This window comes from Lepidochelys kempii, chromosome 2, assembly GCF_965140265.1.
Source record: "Lepidochelys kempii isolate rLepKem1 chromosome 2, rLepKem1.hap2, whole genome shotgun sequence".
Classification (NCBI taxonomy): Eukaryota; Metazoa; Chordata; order Testudines; family Cheloniidae; genus Lepidochelys; species Lepidochelys kempii.
In genome coordinates this window covers 189,023,887-189,045,627 of record NC_133257.1, presented here as the reverse complement: position 1 = coordinate 189,045,627, position 21,741 = coordinate 189,023,887, and the positions used below count along the sequence as shown (strand labels likewise).

Genomic DNA, 21,741 nt, shown 5'->3' with positions numbered 1-21,741 from the left:
GACAATTACTCCTTCTGTGACCTTGGGCAAATTGCTTAACCTTTCTACTTGTTTCCCCAATTGTGAAATGGGGAACACTGCCTTGCAGGGATGCTGTAGAGTTAATTATTCAATATCTGTGATTAGGAATGTTCTCTTATTGTGGGCAACTGGTGGACCTGCTTGCTCCTTAGAGTGTCAGGCTGCATGTCAAGTTACTTATTGTGTGTTTATCTGTGTCCAATGCAGCTGATTTTAAATGTTAAAATTCTGGTGGAGAAACCCCAGACAACAGTGTTCTTTTAATCTCCACTGGAGGCCACACAGCATGTTAGGGTCAGGAACTGGAAATCTGTCCCTCTGCTTACGTTCTGATAGAAGAAAACTTAAGAAGTGCAGGAGACTACTGATCTAAGTAAATAAACCAAAGACACCCCTGTCATAAATATAAAGGGAAGGGTAAACACCTTTAAAATCCCTCCTGGCCAGAGGAAAAACCCTTTCACCTGTAAAGGGTTAAGAAGCTAGGATAACCTCGCTGGCACCTGACCAAAATGGCCAATGAGGAGACAAGATACTTTCAAAGCTGGAGGGGGTGAGAAACAAAGGGTTCTCTCTGTCTGTGTGTTGCTTTTGCCGGGACCAGAGCAGGAATGCAGGTCAGAACTCCTGTAAAGGGCTAATAAGCAATCCAGTTAGATATGCATGAGAGTCTGTTTTGTTTAAATGGCTGATAAAATAAGTTGTGCTGAATGAAATGTATATTCCTGTTTTTGTGTCTTTTTGTAACTTAAGGTTTTGCCTAGAGGGATTCTCTGTTTTGAATCGGATTACCCTGTAAGGTATTTACCATCCTGATTTTACAAAGGTGATTCTTTTACTTTTTCTTCAATTAAAATTCTTCTTTTAAGAACCTGATTGTTTGTTTTTTCATTGTTCTTAAGATCCAAGGGTTTGGGTCTGTGTTCACCTATGCAAATTGGTGAGGATTTTTATCAAGTCTTCCCCAGGAAAGGGGGTGTAGGGTTTGGGAGGATTTTGGAGGGAAAGACGTTTCCAAGCGGGCTCTTTCCCTGTTATATATTTGTTAGACGCTTGGTGGTGGCAGCAATAAAGTCCAGGGGCAAAAGGTAAAATAGTTTGTACCTTGGGGAAGTTTTAACCTAAGCTGGTAAAAATAAGCTTTGGGGGGTTTTCATGCAGGTCCCCACATCTGTACCCTAGAGTTCAGAGTGAGGAAGGAACCTTGACATGGTGGCAGAGCGGTGGGATTAACTTGAAATCATTTTGAGATCAATTTGAGATTTTTTTGAACCAGAAGCACAGATTTTAAAAAGGAAATTCTTTTTTTTCCTTTGGGCTGCTGGAAAGCAGGTTTTAAACTGAAAGCAGTTAGAGGTGGTTTTTTTTGTCTCTGCTTGGGGGCCAGAGCAGAGACAAAAGGTAGTTGTCTTTTGTGAGCTGGAGTTTTCTCTACCTAAAGGCAGGGTAGTTAACCTCCTCCAGGGAAATTCACAAGTCTTCACAGACCTGAAGAGGTTTTTTTAGCTAAGAGCAACTAGAGGGGTTTTCTATCTATTTGCCTGGAGACAAAGGTGTTAGGGGTTTTTTTTTAAAGATTTTTCTGCAGGCGGACAACCACTATCAGAGAACATAGGTATCCAGTTACAACACAACCTATTTTTGTTTTGACAAGCCAAGTTTTTTGTTTGTTTTAGTTCTAACTCTCGGGTGTAAAGTTAGTTAAAAACAGAGGCAAACATGACAGAAACCAAGGAAACAGCCAAAGAGGCTGCCCACAGGAGAGCTATGGAGGAAAAGGAAAAAGCCCAAGAGGCTGCCCACAGGAGAGTTATGGAGACAAAGGAAAAAGAAATGGAGGAAAAGGAAAAGGAAAAAGAATGGAAGCATGCTGAGGAGGAAAGGGAGGCTGCCCACAAGAGAGCTATGGAAGCAAGGGAAAAAGAAATGGAGGAAAAGGAAAAAGAGAGGAAGCATGCTGAGGAGGAGAAGGAAAAAGAGAGGAAGCATGCATGCACTGGAGATGGAGAAGGCATGAATTTAATGCACGAATCAGTGTGGTGCAAAGTGACCTGAAGATATGATGCTATTAGGGCCCTACCAAATTCACAGCCATGAAAAACGCATCACGGACCATGAAATCTGATCTTTTGTGCTTTTATCCTATACTATACAGATTTCACGGGGGGAGACCAGTGTTTCTCAAACTGGGGGTCGTGATCCAAAAGGGAGTTGTGGGGGGTGTGTGTCAAAGGTTATTTTAGGGGGGATCTTGGTATTACCACCCTTACTTTTGTGCTGCCTTCAGAGCTGGCTGACCGGAGAGCGGTGGCTGTTGTAGTAAGGGTGGCTATACTGTACCATGCCATCCTTACCGCTGTGCTGCTGCTGGCGGCGGATCTGCCTTCAGAGCTGGGCTCCTGGCCAGCAGGTGCCGCTCTCTGGCCACCCACAGCTGCCTGCAGCAGTACAGAAGTAAGGGTAGCAGCACTGCAACCCTCCCTACAATAACCTTGCAACCCACCCCCAACTCCTTTTTTGGGTCAGGACCCCTACAGTTACACCAGATTTAAATAGTTGAAATCATGAAATTTGCTATTTTTAAAATCCTATGAGTATGAAATTGACCAAAACGGACCGTGAATTTGTTAGGGCCCTAGATGTTATTAACTGTGACTCCATATTGAGTAGCACATAGAAAAATAGAAATATAAAGCAGCAAGTGGGCCTTAAAGATCCCTGCATTACTGGGGTTCACATGTGCCTATTACAGTACCTATGGCAGGAGTATTTAAAACCCCTGCAAGAATGAAAAACAGCAAAAGGCAGACAGGGCTTGCACAGAATTTCCTGGTCTTGCTACTGCCTGAATTAAAGCTGCATCACCACTCACTAGACATTAATTAAGAAGTAGCTCCTTTACTGGTTAGGAAATGACTACCTTCCTACTGAGCGCTGCAGAACTCAGGATGCATCTTGCATCCCTAAATTTTGCTGTTCTGAAGAGCTGGATGTCAGACTGCTTATAGCAAGATCGTACTAACAGTGGCTGGGGAAGGGAGGCAGATGTTGGAATGGGTAAGCCAGAAAAACATCTAGTAATATGCTTTAAGCTCTGCAAATATATGCAGTATGTGTCAGTTGGAAAAAAAAATGAGAACAAGAGCTTGTTTTCTTCATAGATTTAGGGGCTTATGTCTCAGGTTTCTAAAGAAAATGATGTCTTAGACTGGTGAATTTACATATCATAGAAAATCTCCCAATATATGGCATGCTGGATTACCCCTTTGCAAATGCACTGCAGGCTACTCTGTTCTGATGGGACCGAGAAGAACATTACTTTGTTTTGAAATTCTTCTTAAGATTCTGTTGAGTCTTCAGCAGCTCTTCTCTGCCATCTTATCTCCATCCACAACCTCATCACAAAGGTCATCTGATCTGATTGTTCCTTGGGACCTCCCATACCAAATTAAAAGACTAGATTCAGCCTTTGTTGCAAATTGGCACAACTCTGTTGAAGTCATCCAAGCTTAAACCAGGGCTGCATTTGAGTATTCAACTGCTTAGGGTATCTGATAAACTGGTAACAGTTCTTTGGACAATGCATTAACAGATCTACCAGTTTTTCAAAATAACTTTGCCCACCAGCCCATACACTGCACAGAGGGAAAGAAAGGCAAGAAGAACTGAAGATCGTGAGGGAGGTGCAAACATCTAATCATCTCACATCTGAATTGCTGTTAGTACTTGAATAAACCTATAGGAGACAATACAGGCAAATATTTAAAATATAAATAAACAGGAATGAGCAAAATTGATCTTTCATTCAGATCACTGACAAAACTCCCATTGACTTCAGTGGAAGTAGGACTGAGTCCCAAAATAAGAGCAGACTTCAACCATCACCCAAACTTGAACCAAAAGTTTTCTGTTTCAGAACAGTTCAGGTACCTTTTTCCTAGTTTCTTTTCCATGTTCACAGGCTCTGCATTTTTCAGCTAAGACTGGAAACAGACATGCTGCAGTACTGTATAAAGAGAAAGGATCTTCTCCTAGGATTTCTAACTGGAGCAGAAGTAGGAAGTACTGGAAATCTTGCAAGAAACCTTGTTCTTGCAAGTTTTCCAGCCCAGTTTTGCAGACTCAAGGCGTTTAGAGAGTTAAATGAAATCTGGATAACCATCCAAACTTTTGGGTTTGCCCATCACTAAAAATAACACTGACTGGAGGGTGCTGACTTGAGCCAAGCCTCCAAACATTTTGAGGTTCACCCATCCCTGACTGAAGTGGTCATTATAATCTGGCAGGGAATGTCATCTGGATTCTAAATTGTGTTTAGTTATTTTAGTTAAATCAACTTCTCATCTTGCCAAGGCCCTAGTGCGGGACAAAGAGAAGCTATGTTTCAGCCGAAATAGAAGTTCCAATTCCTGAGGAAGCATTTTCTATGTAAAGAATATAACACTACATTTATCTAGGGAAACTTATATGTAGCTAAGCAACAGTTAAGAGGTACAATCACGGGTGTAGAGTCAAAATAAAAAAAAAATAAAAAAAAAACCCTCACCAAACCCAGCCATAATTTTTAGTTACCTCCCACTCATGCTCACCCACACCCCCAAGGACCATGTCAGAGTTCCCAACTGCTGTGCAGGGGCTGTTAACAATTAGGAATACAATTACACTGTAAAAGCATGGTTGAAAATGTCACTTAACATGCTCCATCTGGGTCAGTGCCACATTACATGACATGCCCCTGCTATTTATACAATGCCATGGGGCTATATAATTCTTTATAAAGCACATGGGTCCCGATCAAAGTCCATGGAAGACAATAGGATTTGGATCAGGCCCAAAGAGAGGTCCCTGTCCTAAGGAGCTTACAGTATAAATGGTACAGATACAGTACATATAACTAACTGCAAGGGTGGTAGCAGTCAGAGATGTAGTGATCAGCAATGCTAGGCTTGGCAAAACATTCATTTGCAGTGAGATCTGAATGTGGCAAAGGGGGAGGTGCAGTGCACAAGAAGTAGGAAGTTATTAGAAAAGTAGGGGGGAAACAGAGAATAGGAGGTGGGAACAAAGAGAACATTGAATGGAGAAGATGGAGCAAAGTGTAATATCATGAGGGAGTGTTGCATTTATTGTGTGATGCAGCACAGTGAATAAATTAAGGCTGAAGATTAAATACATGTTACCTGTCTTTAAGCAGGTGGAAGAGGAGATTCACAGACAGAGGTGGGTTGTCGGCAAATCTTACTATTTTTGTCCTCTACCTGCATGAGACAGTGATGGATTATCTAATAATTCCTTTAATATGAATTTATGACCCATCCAGTGATATTTAAAGGACTCAATGGCGCATTTAATAACCAAACGTTCTTCCTGATTAGTGCTCATTTGATCTCTTGAGAAAAAAGCTCCTCCAGACTCTCCTATAAAAACTGAATGTCCTTGTTCCCCTACGTGTAATGGTAGAGCACACTGCAACAGTACTGGCCTCAGAGGTGTCTGCAAAACAAATTCTGCCTGAGAATATGCACTGTGCACAATTTATGCCTTACACCATGTCTTTTTTAGTTTTGTAGAATTCCAAATTTTGACACTTTAAAGTCCTGCTGATTCATCCTTATTAGGGGATGATTTTTTTCCTTATTGAGATTTATCAAAAGTCTTTGAGTACTAATACAATAGGGCATACATTTGCAAAGGCGACCAGTGAATCCCATGCAAACTGCATTGTTTTTAGGAAGTGATACCAAAATTTAAAGGTTACAATAATAATGTATGACGAAGGTTGCCCTTTTCCCCTGTATGGGTTGTATTTTAACAAATCTAATACTAAAATACACTGGCCCAGATTCTCAGCTATGCCCAGTACATGCTGGACTCAGCAGAGCTGAAGTGAGGGGAGGATGCTAAAGAGCCATTTGTGGATCCCTGGTTCTAAACTGGACTCGGCCCCTATGGAGATTACTCTATGCCCATTGGCTATAACCCCCAAAAGGCCCCACCAGAACAGCACAAAGAAAGTAGAATGAATTAGTGAATCAGGCCCATTTTATTTTGAGGTGGCAGGAACAATCTGGCAACTGCAGTAGACTCTTAACTGATGAATGGCATTGGGCCACTTCCACATGTCTTTTCCTGGGTCTGTGACGTGATATAAATTTGTCCTACAACTTTCAGAGCAAAGATTTCTGTGTAGGCGGTATATAGAGGTCTTGAATTATCCAAGGATGAAGCCTGTTATCGAGGGTGGAATGTGAATACTACAAACAACAGCGCCAAATATCACTTTACAATTGGACAAGTCTGTATATGTGGACTTTAGACTCCCTTACAGCAGCAGAAGGTCTCTTGGTGATCTAAGGCTCCAAGTTGGAGACTCTTGGTGATACCCAATGCATAACAAGAATCCTTGTCTTGTCAGAGTAAAATGATTATCCATTGATCACTGCATATCACATGGGTCGGAAGTGAATAGACTCATTATCAAGACATCTAGGAGAGGAATCGGTGACCATAGCAAAGGGACTGTTAGAAGTTTATCTATTTTTGTTGTGTATTGTTTGTAACTGCAGTAACTGGTAAAGAAGACCGAGAATGAAGAGTGAATTTATTAAGATGTTCTGAAAGTGTAGCATTTGCTTTGAAAGAATAGTATAGCGCAAAACTCTAATGAACTATAACCAGTTACTATGTTTCTGATTCATCTTTGAAAAGGAAAATTACAGTATAAATCTATTGTCATGACAAACATAATGAGGATGAAACATAGAGCAAAGAGTTGTGTTCTTATTGGAGTCTCAGGGAGAAGACTTTATCATCTTCTAAGCTGCTGTTCTCTTTGGGTGCTGCTAGAGTGTTAATGAGCCTGGTTCTGTGATTAGGTATTTTGGACAGCCATTAATAATCTTGTGAAGGTTTCTCTCTCCCACTCTAAAAACCTTAGATCTCAGCAATCACTTTTAAAAAAAGGCCTTAGGGGGGATCTTAGTCATCTTATCCCACTGCCATCCTTAATTTATGAGTAAACATGAAATGACTGCAGCTGCATCACAATGCATCATTTTTAATTTACTCTTGTAGTAGCTGTGAAGGCAGAATTTGCATCAGGAAGTAACAAGCTGATGAATGGTGGTAGTTTCTTTTCAGTTTAGTCCATGGAAACCGTCCCAACTTAATCACCACTAGAATGACAGGTGCAAATAAATCTTTGCTACTTAACAACCATATGTTCTGCTATAATATAGGCTACTGTGACTTAGGAGACAGGCTACTCAGTGAAGTGTAGCTTCCAGAGTTTCCTACAGATTATCCTGTCAAGGGTTTGGGGTATCTCTGACAGCCATCAAAGAAAGCAAGGAGTTTGATGCCCAGGGATCTGTGGAGGCCAGGACCAGCCACATGGAAACCCTTTGCCTATGTACAACTGGATTCTGCTCCCTCAAAAGAGAGGGTTCTATGGGTGGATACACTAACGTTGACAGGGTCAGCCTTAACTTACCCACTGCTCTTCTGCAGGGTTGGTGGGAGGAAAAATGCCTTCTTCATAACTCTTCCCCACATCCATGCCCCGGCCCGCCCCCAGGTTGTCTAACCCTGCTTCTGCCTTGGGATGAGGGAGAGTAGGGTGTTGTAGACACGTCTGGGCCAAGATTCACTAGATCCACATACACAGTAGTGTGTACAATATAGCCCATGGTCAGCATGCAACCAAACTGTGGGTGAAATAACTGTCTGGGAACTTTCTCAGTGTGATGCATGGGCAGATTGTTGCAGCATCCTTTTGTTGATATAACATCATCAAGCAGACCATCTATATAGTAGATATACTGTAGCCAAGATTCTACAGGCAACTGGTAGTGCAGTTAACTAAATAACCATTCTACGTCTGGGTTGATAGGCATCTCCATGTTCTGAGACATTGCTATCTTTGCAAGGTTAACTCTGACCTCTCACTAAAACTCCAGTTGCATGCAGAAGTTTCGAAACATCGATCAGCTTCATTCGAATCTGTCCAGCCACCATTGCATACCTTTTGTTTTTATCCTCCATAGGAGTCGCAAAACATTTGATGACCTTGCCTTCTTCCTTGGAAGGGATGTTAAGGGCCTTTGGGTTTTTCTTTTCTCTTCCTTTCTTCTTCAGAAAATCAACTTATTTTGAAAAACAAAAGTAAACAAGGCAACTGCAACATTGTCTCTGTGGATCCAAATCTAGTTTAGCTCAGCAAAGAGGCTCTTTTTCAATTAGATCATTCCATTAAACCTGTACTTGAATTTCAATACATTGTTATTTTGCCTTGATTTACCTTTAAGTTTATACCACTATGTTCATTTCTAAAGCTCATTCTTTACTGAATATAATAAAAACATTATGCAACTCATGGGAACCTACAAAAAGGGTTATTTACAGAAGCTGATATGATCTGTCATTTATGAAGGCTGTGTTTATACTGTGCTGCTCTAAAGTCCTATAAATAAAAAGCTAGATATTCACCACAGCCGAATCTATGGCTTTTGTAGCAATACCCATTCACATAACCATCCTTGTCTAGTACGTGACAGCTTGACACACACACAAATTCATTCTTACTGTATTTGAAATATCAATCTGAAAAGGGTATCTGTATTTTCTTTGGTGTATTTCAGTCTGGCAGTTTTCACTCTGGATGCAGATAGACGTTTCACTACTTCTATTCCTGCAGTTCTTAAATACATTATTCATTTTGAATGACTTATTTGGCATTTTGTCCACATTGTTTAAAAGCCACTGTCGGTCAGTCTCTCTGTCTATTTGTTGTGGCGTCTTTCAGGGGTACAGTTGAGGGGGGGAAAAATTCATGTCTGTTACAACAGTGACAAAAATATTACAGAACTATTTGGTCTGTGCTCTAATTACAAACCATTGGTGTGACTGAATCCCCTACAGGACAGATTTTTATATTCTGCCTATATCCACAAGAAGAGTGCATTGGTTTCTGTCTGATTAATTGTGGGCTGGGGCTGCGGGACCTGGAGGAAGTGTTGCAGCACAAGGAAGGAGAGGTTCCCTTTAAGGTCATGACCTCCAGTCCAGTGTCACTCCACACCTCAGGCAGTGATCCTGTTACAGCTCATAAGCCAGGTCAGGCCACGTGCTTGAAAGAGAAACTTCTAAGAAAATACTCAGGTGCTGCAGAAAGCTGGGTATTAAATAGATGACATTCTTCCCTCAGAGTCAGTCTAAAGAAATGCCCCAGCATAGTGTATAAGAGGCCACTGTACATCTATCCGTCTGTGTATTTGTACTGTGCTCAACACTGTAGTGTCTGCTAGAGGGACCATCTTTCAGGTGAGTCATTAAACCAAGGCACTAACCAACGGTGGTCATTAACACTTTTCATTGGAGCAGACATGTTAGCCCCAGTGTCCTGCCCACGCTCTAGTTTGGCTAATTACAGTCTTCCTAGCCAGCTTCCCCCTGCTGTTTCAAACTTAGAAGTTATTCTTCACTTCCCATCCTTTAAAAATAGCCCCCGTGTAGCGTTGCTTTCATGTTCCATCACAAAATGGTCAGCATTTCAGTAGTGAGCAAAAGAAACATATATATGCAATTAAAACTCTCACTATGTTAAAAGAACATTAAGGTTGCCAAGCGAAGCTCTCAAAAGTCAGGAAATGATGAAGTGAAGGTTTCCCACACACTCTTAACTCTGCTCTCTTCTCTTTAGTTGCATAGTCACAAACTATATATTTTCCCCACTGGACCCCTGCCTCATTCAGTGCTCAGATTGGAAGGCACATAATCAGGCAATTCTCCCATATGTTTTTATCATCTCTGTTCAATGTGTGAAGGGCTTGCCTCATTCATTATATGTTATCCATCCTCTCTATGGAGAGCCCAAATGTGGCACCCATGTAAATTCAGAATGCATCCACTGATTTCAATGGATTTACTCCAGATTTCCAGCACAATAACCACAAATAAAATGAGACAAATTAAGGCATAGATCTGCAGGACCCATCTCTCTCACTGTGCACCATTCTGCCTGCGCAAATTAATTATATATGCAGAGATGAACATATATAATTAAATGCTGTATGGAATGCATAAGTACAAAGGGGCAGAGGTGAAGCACTTTCTGACTTTTGTGTGCCCCATTTTGCAGCCTTAAAATTCTTTTGCTCTAGCATTTGGATTGACTAGTCTAGGTTTTTGAAAAAGAGAGAAGATAAATTCTATAACATGGAACTATTTGCTAGGTAGCAAATAGTCTTGCATAAAGGCGCATTCCTGGAGGTATATGATTTCCTGCTTTGTACAGCGAATGAGGCAAAACAAGACTCCTTCTGAATTTTTGTTCCTTCCATCTGTGGAGGCAAAGAGGACAATTTGGGCCCAAGATACATAATATACATGTAACCCTTCTGCCCATCAGAGTTGGCAGCAACAAGGGCCGGGTTCAATATCTAGGGGATCCATTCCAATAACACAATGCAAACCGGCTCGAGCCCCCACCCAGTGACCTGGGACCAATATATACCACCCCCACTGGGCGCCTCCAAGAGGCAATACTTCCCCTCTCGCAAGCACATAGTCTGAGTGTAGCAAAAAGCCTTTTAATAACAGAGAGAAACAATGTGGCATTATGTTGGGGAAACACCACCAACAGGATTCATAACACAACCCATGAGCAAAAAAAAAAAAAACCCACCCCAAGCAAATTGGGGCATGCCCTTTTCCCTTTGGTTCTTGAGTCCAGCAACCCCAAAGTCCCAAAAGTCCAATGACCCAAAAGTCTCTGTCCCTGGTCAGGGCAGCCCCAGAGTTCGAAAGTTTATCTGCGGAGCTTTACCTCCCAACCTGGGTGGAAATGGGACGGGGTAAGAGGCACCTTACATGATCTGAAGCTGACCGCTCCATAACTTCACTCCGCTCCGCCAGCCGCCCCATGAACTCCTTTGCTCAGCTGCGCTCCGCCAGCCGCCCCACGAACTCCTTCGCTCAGTTCCACGGCCCACAAGCAGCTCCTGCCGTCCACAAACTGCTTCGCATCGAACTGCTTCACCAGCCTGTCCACAAGGCACTCCAGCCGTCCCACAAACTGCTCCACAATATATCTTCAGGCTTCCCCACTACTTAACACAACGCTCAATGATTTCAGCTCTTAGGTGAATTCAGCTTGTAGTAGGGGAGCCTCAGTGCTGGTGCACTGTCAGCCCAAAGTGAGCTCAGCAGCCTATAACTAGACTTCTAATGAAATCAAAATTAGCTCTGATATTCCACAGTGGCGAGAGGAGGAAGTACAATTAGCATGTAAGGCCCTCACCAAGGGGCACATGCCACCAAGTATTAATACTTGTCCCCAGCCTCTCTCCAGTCACAGAGTTTTAAAACCCATGACCCTTGCCTAGCGAGTGCTACTTAGTTGATGGTGAATCCCTCCATCATAACAAAAGGCCACATACAGTTCCAAGCATAGTTCCCATAATCAGGGTAATAATTTATTCTTCCTGCCCCAATAACAGAGACACTGGGGATCCCACAGCAGCCAAAGTGACCATTTGGGCAGCTATGGTCTCATTCTAGGCGGGGTGGGTGTGCCTATGCAAATGAGATCGGCCCCTGAAGTTCTTTTCCACAACTTGCCACACCTCACCACCAGATGTTAGGGTGGAGCTCATCCTGACACTGCTTACATACATTTGATTTAAGGAGTGTCATTTTATTAAGATGAAAACAAAGTGGAACCTTGAAAAGGGCCTGGCAGACAAAAACATCAATATAGCAATGTATAAAAACAAACCACCAAAAAGTGCTCAAACCCGAACAACAACTGCCCCAATGTATCCATTTATATAAGGTAGCTAGAGAAATATTGGGTGGCTACTTTGCTTTTTATTCTAAGCACTAATCTTAGTCATATTACCAGAGTGGATGGTTTTGCCTTTTAATGCTATGTGTCATACTGAAAACTGCTTTCCCTACTGACTTAGTTCTAACTTTTCCAAGGTGGAGCAGTCCAGGCTAGCAAACTAAGCACATTTAAAGGTTTCCTTTGGGTTTCTCTGCTGACTAAAAAGAAGCCCTTTGGATGACAGCAGCCCATCCATGCCACTCCTTTGCATAGGAGCTCTGGTGTGTATGTGGGGAGAGGAAGGTGGTGGGTTGAATTTAAACACATTTCAGATGTCCTCTCTTATCAGAATGCCTTGTCACCCTATCACTCCTGTCTAAGAACTCTGTTCATCATACTAGGAATGTCATTTGATTTTCTCTGAGACAAATGCGTGCACTATGCCTTTGAAAAGTTTTTTGTTTGTTTTTACAAATGAAATGACACACCTCCATTTGTTGGCAGTATTCCTACAATTGCAGCATAGATTAGAATGTTGATTTTATGAATTTATGTTTAAATCCTTTAACTCCTCCTAGATGTTTCAGAAAGCATGAGCAACTAAATCCTGCAAGAATCCGTTATGAAAACACCCTTGACAAAAGAAATTATACTTGATCTTTAAATACTCTTTACCTCCAGTCTTTGCATTCCTGATTGCCTGTAAATGCAGAGCAGTGATATTGTATCAATAAATAGCAGCTTGCTAAAATAAAATTCCCTGCATCTCTCCTTCATTTTGAATGTTTCTCGGTGTGGTTTTTCATCTGGTGGCCTTACGCAGCAAAGTAAGATCAGTCGAAAGAAGACAATAGAGGTTTATGCCAATTGTAGTGATGAGGGGAAGATGGAATGCCTTGTGTATTAGGAACTTTAATGGACTTGATTCTCATATACACTTTTACAATGCCAGTGTGGCATAAAGGGGACTTAGTGTAAGTGAAAATCAGGCCCAGTGAAACAAATTCTAACACAAGCTGGTACAACTCCAGTGGAGTTAGAATTGGCATAAACCTCCATTGTTTCCTTTGTGCTTACATTTCTTTGCTATATAAAGCCATTGGCTGAAAGAGCACCCAGAGAAACACAGTAGAGTAAAAGAGTCAGCCCCACTGTACCAGGATCTTTACAAACCCATAGTAAATCCCATACTTTATCCACTGACCACATTGCCTCCCCTGCAGGGAACTTACTGTACTGATTTTTTTTTTTTTTTTGTAATGCCACGGTGTTGGTGTTTTACATGCAGTTTATGGATGCAAGGCAGACAGACAAATTGTGATATAAATCACATTCACTATTATTCCCTTTGTCAAGGATGCGTTTTTTAAAAAGGTTTCTTGCAAGCTTTGATTGCTAATGTTTTCCAAAGCATCTATGAGGAAGATTTAAAAAATAAATGTAGAAATTCAACCTGGAACTGTGCCTGCTTACATCAGAACTGAATTAGGCTCCAGTTTAAGGCTAAAATTGGAAGACAGACAGAATATGCTGGGTTTGGTCAGGAAGTCTGTAAAATATAATCAAGCCAAGAGCTCGAGTTAGCATTGCTGGCCAGAATAGGTGGTGATTATCTCTGTGTTAGAAAGGAAATACTGGGGGTGATATGTTCACTTTGTGCCAGGATGTGATGTCAGCCTATTGTTAATATGAAGCACTATAGTCCAATGGACAGTGCACTGGCCGGGGAGTTCATGGAACCTGCTTTATGCTCCTGATTCTGCCATGAGTTTGAGCGGGTTATTTAACCTCCTTGTGCTTCTGTAAAATGGGGATGCTATCTAATCTAATCTAATCTAATCTAATATAATCTATTCTATCCTCCTAGGTGTTTGTATGACCCCCATCACCATAGTATCTGAGTACCTCAGAATCTTCAATGTATCTGTCCTCACAACACCCCTATGAGGTAGGGCAGTGCCATTATCCCCATTTTACAGAAGGGAAACTGAAGCACAGAGAGGCTAAGTGACTTGCCCAAGGTCAGACAGACAGTCTGTGGCTAAGCAGAAAATTGCCCCCTGGTCTCCTGAGACGTAGGCTGAAGCTACCCTACACCTGGATCAATACTTTGTAGAGCCTTGAGGTCTGCAGATGAAGAGCTATTCAGGCATTAAGTAATATTAATCTTGGCTCTTCATCGATTTATCCTAAACACAGACAAGGGACCTAATCCTGCACTTTTTCCTGAGCACTTCATAGGATGAGCTCCATCATGCCCAATCCCTGATTTATATATTCCAATGTGTAGCGTGCAAACTGCTCCATTTTTATTAAAGCAAATATCAAGTTCAGGAAAAGAAGGCAGGCAAGTAAATTGCAGAGTCAGTGCCTGAACTGCAATTTGATAACACTGATGCAACATGATTGCAATAAAGAAACACTTGACAAGTGTCATAAAGAGTCTAGCCACTTTAAACTGGACAGAACACAGTGTTGATTAAGCTTCAAACAGCTGAAACAACATTCTCTCTCCAGCCACCTCTATCTCCCATCTCTCTCACATGCAGACAGACACACAATGAAAAAGAACAGCAGCTTTGCCAGAGTAAAGATTTGAGTCTGCCTGGGCTAGTTTATACCTAGACTTTATGTGGGGATTCAGGAGGGAGGAGGCAATGATAAGCCTTTTTTCCTACATAAAGGTGAGTACAGTGTCTGTCTCTGAACATGGGAGTGCAAAGCTGCTCCCATTCTAATCCCTTGGGGGGAATACGGAACCCCAAAGGTGGAGAAAAGGACCGTGGCGTGTTAAAATTACAAGCTACCACTTTAAATTCTAAGGGGTTTACTGGTCCTGCTTGCAGGCTGGAGGACTCTGTAGGGAGACGTGCAGTCTAGCTCTTCCGCCTGCAGTCAGTCTGCAGACGGACAACTAAAAGCAAGACGTGGTGAGTTGTACCTCTCTGGTGCCGGGAACAGCCTGTTTTGTCTTTCTCTGGTTTTGATTACTGTGTGGTATCATTCTGGATCCTAAGAAATAAAGTAGTATCAGGTTGCAACCTTCCAGAGAGAGAAATTTATGTTTGTAATCGCACTTCCCTGTATATATGCAGTGAACATAACAAAGACCGGTGCAGTGGAAGGAGTAAGCTGCATGCCCTGAATGGGTGAGCAACTCCAGCATGAGGGAAACCTGGAGAAGAATTCTCCCTGATCCTTGGCCGGTGTAGCTATGCTCCACCCCAACATAGGATTGGGCCTAAATGGCGCAATTGAAACTTTCTGCCATAGGTGCTGGAACTAGGGGTGCAGAGGGGTGCTGCAGCACCTCCTGGCTTGAAGTGGTTTCCTTTATATACAGGGTTTACAGTTTGGTTCAATGGCTCTCAGCACCCCCACTATGCAAATTGTTCCAGCACCCCAGCTTTATGCTGTAAGACCCCTGAGAGGAGTCAAATCTGAGTCCTGTAGAGTGCCAAGCGTAGCATCAGAGCATCAACAAGGAAATACTACAATAATTAATAGGAAAGTATGGAGTCACTGGGGGCAGCATGAGGAAAGGACACCTATCTTATCCTCTCCCACAACCATATTTTTAGAGCCATTAATGGATAACAAAATTTTACATTCAAAGACATGCACTTTTGCCTTAAATTCTCTTTGACTTTATTCACAGTAGGACGCTTGCTGAGGCTGACCATCATCTAGCATTTCTACCTCTTGGTGAGCCTTAAACAGAGCTTTTCATGTTCAAAGAGGAGGAGAGGTTTGAAGGTTGAGAGGCTGTCTCAGCATATTGAGGTGCAATCCTCTGATCTTCATATTTCTCAGTTCTTCCAGGAGAACCCGGACTAATTGTGGTTTTAAAAGACTATTTAATTTTAACTCCCTCCCTCTCTCACCCTTTACTAAACCATCATGACTTTCGTCACTGAAAGGGTACATGCCATGCGAGGAGAAAATGTGAGACGGTATCTTATAGCTATTGAAATGTGTGTGTGTGTTAGGGGGTTGGAAAGGGATGGGGAGGAAACTACATCTTCGAAATTAGGGTGAGAGGAGCTGCAGCTCTTTGGAGTCGTGCTGGATGCAACTGATCAGTGTTTATAATGCACTCTGACAATGAAAAGTGCTGTTTAATTATTTTCATTGAGTTATTTAGAGTTTTCACTAGCCACCTTCAAATACTGCCCAACTTCCCTCTGAATAGTGAGGTAACCGTTTCCCTTCAAGAATGCAACATGAATTTCACAGAGGTGATGGCTAACCTGGTTTAAGGTAATATAGAAAAACATCTCTGGCAATACACTGTGGTGTTTGTCATAACTCTAGGCTGTGGCTTTAGTGCAGGATCAATACTTAGCAGTTCTTTTTATTATGGTTGGGGTTTTCAAAGGCACTTAGAGGGAGTTAAGTGCCCAACTCCCATTGAATTTCAACTCCTTTGAAAATCCCAGACCTATAAATATGTATTTTTTAAGTTGTCACTGAAAAAGAAAACAACTTTAGGGTAGGTCTATGCTAGATTTTTTTTCAGTCATGTTTTAACACGTTAAATAACATGTATTACCTAACAATTGTAAGTTCTTGTGTAGACTGGACACAAACGTTTGTTGTTGTACGCTAGAATTTACAATCAAGTTAGTTAACATATATTAAGACATGACTAAAAAGTCAAATATAGACATGCCCAGTAAAAGGTCTGAGAGACGTGACCAGTTAAATACTAACAACTATGGTATGAAAGTAAAAGACTAGTTAAACACATAGGGCTAAATTCTGCAGGGCAGATCATCAGATGGTATAAATCGATGTAGCTCCATTGATTCCAAACCATGCTTTGAAATTGGCCTATACTGTTCATATTGATAGAGCTTGTGTTTCCCCTTCTTTTAAATTAAGTAGATAAAAGATCCCTCTCCACATCATTCCACCTGTCTCTGTAAGCAAGATGTTTTGTTTCATCAAGTCTTCAAATACAGTTCCTGCAGGGGCATTTAATCCTCAATGATTTTCTCGTTAAAAAATACGGGTCTACTCATAAAAATCAGAGTGTCCTGTTAACTAAAGAAGGCATAGCACAAGAGATTTATGGGCCAGACAAATGGGTTGAAATCTTGATTATCAAGAGTAGAAACTATAGCATTAATAACTTCCATTTCTCCACCTCTTAGTGGGATATAGTTTTTCATTTTCCATAGATTTTTTTTGTGTGTAATTTCCCTGAGTTCTAGTAGAATCTAATCAGAGAAATAGTATAAGCTGTGTCTGAAAGTAGGTATGGGTGAGTTATGTCAGATAAAATAAAATCTGACTCAAGCCTTTGCCCCTAACTCAAAACAAAGTTTTGAAGTTTAAAACAGTTCAATCTGTTTGCTGCTTCTTTTCCTCTGATTTTTTTGCCTCTCTACACTTTCTGGCATAGAGGAGGACAGGTGTACCAAAACAAGGAGACTCTCTAGCTGCTTTTCTCATCTGGTCAGAATCAGAAAGTACAGGAAATCTCAAAAGATAGCTTGTCCTCACAAGATTTCCAACTCAGTTTCCAGATCAAAAAAGTTGGCCAAGCATGGTCATTTTAGGGCACTATTTTGTATCAATACCACTATTGTCTGACTTTGGGGGGAAACACTGGTAAGTTAAACCTTTTTTAAATCTTGGTGTGTGTGTTTAGATGCCAGTTTATATTTGTTAGGGATTCCCAGGACTGACTCCAGTTTGTCTATAGAAAATGCTTAATCCATGTGTTATTTGCTTCAACCACCGGCTTGTGTATATCTAGCCCCTATCCAAACTGCAAGGTGTGGAAAATGCTATGAAGAGTTTACTTAGAGGCATGCAACTCGTTTGACATCAGTGTGGTTGTTCACCTGCAGATGAGAGCAGAACCCTGACCTTTTAATGGGGAGACTTATTCACCCTGTGTAAAATTCACCTCAGTATGAAAGGCTGGAGCAATGTCTTCTGCATCACTTAAGCTCTGCATAGACGTTGTGTAGAACTAGTCTCCATGCCAGCCTATGAAGGGGCAGCGTAGAAGGTCACTTTGAGGGTAGGCTGGGAGTGGTCTGGGACAGGTTAGGTAACGGGCTAACAATCTATTTTACACATGTCTATGGACTCCACTACTCCCTACATCTGGCCTAGAGGGGCTACAGCTGCTGTTCCAGCCCTTAGGCAGGAGTAGCACCACTTAGGAGAGAGGGCGGTGCCAGGGGCTGGAGAACAGCCTTGGCCCTATGATGCGGGGGGGCGTGAATTTCATCTCTCCAACCTTCCCGCATCACCTTTACAGACCCTGAATGCTCTGGCCTTTTGTTGGTGGAGTGGTCTCCATTTTGCAGTTTTTTCACATGCAAAACTCCCCAGGACTTCCCTTTTGTCTGCCATAGCAAGATGTCTGACCTCACACATATGCACCATGGGCAATATCCTATAACAATCTTTTTCCTCCTTGGCCATAAGTCAAGGTCTAAAGCTTTAGGGTGTGTTCGTAAAATAAAAATCTACTCCAGGGAACTGCCTGTGCATTTGCCAAAGAAAACTCCCGTCCCCTCTTCTCCTAACGTGGGATCCTGATGCAGGGGAAAATACGGTGAATTTTACGGTAGGATTCACATTTCACTATTAAGGTTTTTCGCTATACTTTTAAATTGATCTAGGCTTCAGTGGACCAGCAAAACTCAGTATCTCCTATGTGGAGGCAAAGGATCAAATTCTGCTCCCATTTACACTTATTTGAAGTCAGTCTGGAGCTATTCCAGATTCACACAGAATTTGGGCCAATGGCATCTTTTACAACATAGATATTTATATTTTGATGGCATATGTTTCCCTCAACACTTAAATAGGATGTAAGTAGCATATAGAGCTTGTGTGAAACCTCTGCACAGGAGTGAATTTCATCCTAGTCTGTAGTGGAGAAGATATTCTTCACTTTCCAACATACAGGGAATCTGCAACTAAGGAAACAACAGGCATAATCAGCACATGCTGATATGGAGCTGGCATATCAGAATCCTCCTCCTCCTGCTAGAGATGCCATCAGCAGTTCAAAAACTGCTGCTGAAATGTCCACCATCATCTAGCAGATGCTCCTCTTGTGTCCTGAAATAGGACTGAGGTAGAGAAGTTCTTCCACTGGAGTGGGATTAATGTTGGCTCTGGCTCCAGAGAGCATGTGGATACACAGTGGCTCAGCTGTATGAGTCTGTGGGCTAAAACCACCCAAAACACTTCTGGCCAACTCCCATGGGACAGACAGACTAGTTCTCCTACAACTCACTGTAGAGCATCTTCAGCAGATGAGGACACTAGGAACCCTGAGACACGATAGTTCATGCCCACAGAAGCTGAATATATGAGTTGGGTCTTCAGTATGGACACAGCATGGTTGTGAGGCCTGAGTTTCCATTGCAAAGTAGACACTCAAGCACAGGCTTGGAAACACAAGTCAACTAACCCGAGCTTAGCATGCAGCATAGAGGGACCCATTCTCCAACTACAGGATACAGGCAACTCCTGTTGAAGTCAGTGGGAGTTGCTTGTATCCTGTAGTAAGAGAACTTGTTGTGTATTGTTGGTGCAGAATGGCAGCTAGGATCTACTCAAGTAGTGGTTGCATTTCAGTGATGATTTAGGACGTAAGTAAAGAGTGCCATACATGCACAACACAGATTTGCATTGTGGATGAGACAACATCAGTGTTGATCAAAGAAGAATTTTGTCCAAAGTTTGTAAAGAACTTTTGGATCTTTCTTAATAGAAGGCCCTATATAAATATAAACATGATGATGTTATTGTTTTTTAGAATTCCCCTGGTGCGTAATGGGAGAATAAATCCTTAAATTAAGTTCAAATATATTAATATTGATTAAGAAATGAATAAATTCTTCTAGAATTTTATCTGCCTCTACAAATGTGCACTTGATCTTCCATTTTCAAACAGGACATAGTAATGCCCTAGAAAATTGCAGCCTTGAACTCCATCAAACCACAGACACAGATTATATATTATTAGATATAATTTTGGAAATCTGTCTGGAATACACCATAAAACAGGAATAAAAGAAAAACTGTAAGGACATTTGTATTTGTCAGCGTGTCCCCAGACGGAGCCCCGTGGATATGGTATTTTTAGAATAAAGCTTTCATTTCTCAGTGCATCAGTGGGAAAATTAACACACTAACCTCATACTGTTCCATAATTCATTTTCTTTGTTTTAGATACTGAGCTGAGCTGGTACCATAACTTAAATTTGGAGAATAGATTTTAAGCAGAGCTGGATCTTGGCTGGTTTTTTTCCCCCCATCTCCCAGCTTGCCAGTGTCTACATAAGTATTTTTAGTAGCACTAGCACTGAAGTGATAGGCAACCTCTATTTATTTCAGACTGTACCTTTTAAATATATGTATTATTTTTAAATGGACACACCCAAGTACTTTTAAAATGGTTTTAAATACCTTGTGGCAGACTCACCCATGTCAGTGCAGCAGATATAAACTTCACCTACTTGCCACCACAAAGGATATTTATCCTGAGGGAGCACAAGCAGCATTTCTCTCATTAGCTTTCCTCAGTGTTTCTGCTGAGGTGATGGAAGCATATGGCTGGGTCTCCATAAGCTCTGACTGGGTGAAATCCCTCTCCATGCAGAGAGCCAGTGCAAGGCCTATATACTGCCTTAGTTTAACATAAGCCTCAGATACCAAAACCTTAATATTACAGCAACGCATTACTTTTGTTTACTGGATTTTGTAACTGAACCATGAGGTTACGTTTTTTAAGTAATGTATAATTGAAACTAAAGTAACTTCAATGACACTTTGTCTTATATCAGTGAGCATCAAGAGTGTTAGCATTGTGCTCAAATGCCCTGGAACTCCAGAAGCTGAGAGGAGAGAGAGAGAAACATAGCACCACTAACCTTTGTCATCAAGAAAACTCTCCCTGTGTTAAATCTGGCAGAAATAAACAATAATTTCTGGAACTGGCTCAACCAACAATAAAGCCAAAGCCTTGACAGAAAAGGGACTTCTGTCTCATGCCAATGCTCTGTGCTCCGCCAGTTCAAATGCTGTACAAAAAGCAAAGCCTGAGTTTGGATGCATTAATGGAAGTTATGTACTTCCTGATACTGTATCAGCAAGCTCTAATACTGCTTCTAATACTGATCTAGCTCCAAAAAAGAGTATTTGTTTGCAGAGAGCAATGGAGCTTGCCTCAACAACTGCTAGAAAAAAGTTTGCCTGAAAAAAGCAATTTCCTTACCTATTTGGAAGAGTTAGCCTGAACTCTGGTCTGCCAGAAAGAAACTCTGTTAATTCAAGGGAAAAATTATGATTTATGCCTGCTACAAAGAAGCCTGCAAGGAGCTTGCCTGCCTTCAGCTTGATTCATCTCTAGAAGCTATGTGACCTGTTGCGTTAAATCCATGTACAGCACCTAGAAAACTGTTAATTTTTTTTAAATGTACTATTGTTTCATTCTACGTCACAGAAACAATGGTTGAGTTTGGAAAAGGGGACAGTTGATCTGTCATAAGGAGTGACTGGCCAAACCTGGAACCTCAAATTCAAATCTCTTAACCTTTTGACTGGTGAGGAAAATTAATTGATTTTGTTGCTTGTGTAAGCCTTCAGCAAGGTGTTGTCAGCAGCATCGAGGGCCAGGTTCAAATATCTAGGGGGTTCCTCTTAAAATTAATAAATGCCATGTCAAGGTTCCTCCCCCACTCTGAACTCTAGGGTACAGATGTGGGGACCTGCATGAAAAACCTCCTAAGCTTATCTTTACCAGCTTAGGTCAAAACTTCCCCAAGGTACAAAATATTCCACCCTTTGTCTTGGATTGGCCGCTACCACCACCAAACTAATACTGGTTACTGGGGAAGAGCTGTTTGGACGCATCT

At 41.6% G+C, this 21,741-nt stretch overlaps 1 long non-coding RNA gene across 3 annotated transcripts in view; it reads left to right on the top strand.

Annotated features, from left to right (window-relative positions):
- LOC140906016 (uncharacterized) overlaps positions 1-21,741 on the top strand; it is a 181,953-nt gene that overhangs the window by 89,380 nt on the left and 70,832 nt on the right. Inside the window, exon 4 of one of the 3 annotated variants that reach the window (XR_012157026.1) lies at positions 775-851. The exons of the other annotated variants lie outside the window; for them this stretch is intronic. This is a non-coding gene — a long non-coding RNA (uncharacterized lncRNA). Of the gene's footprint in view, positions 1-774; positions 852-21,741 lie in introns of those variants that run through there. 3 annotated transcript variants of the gene reach the window in all.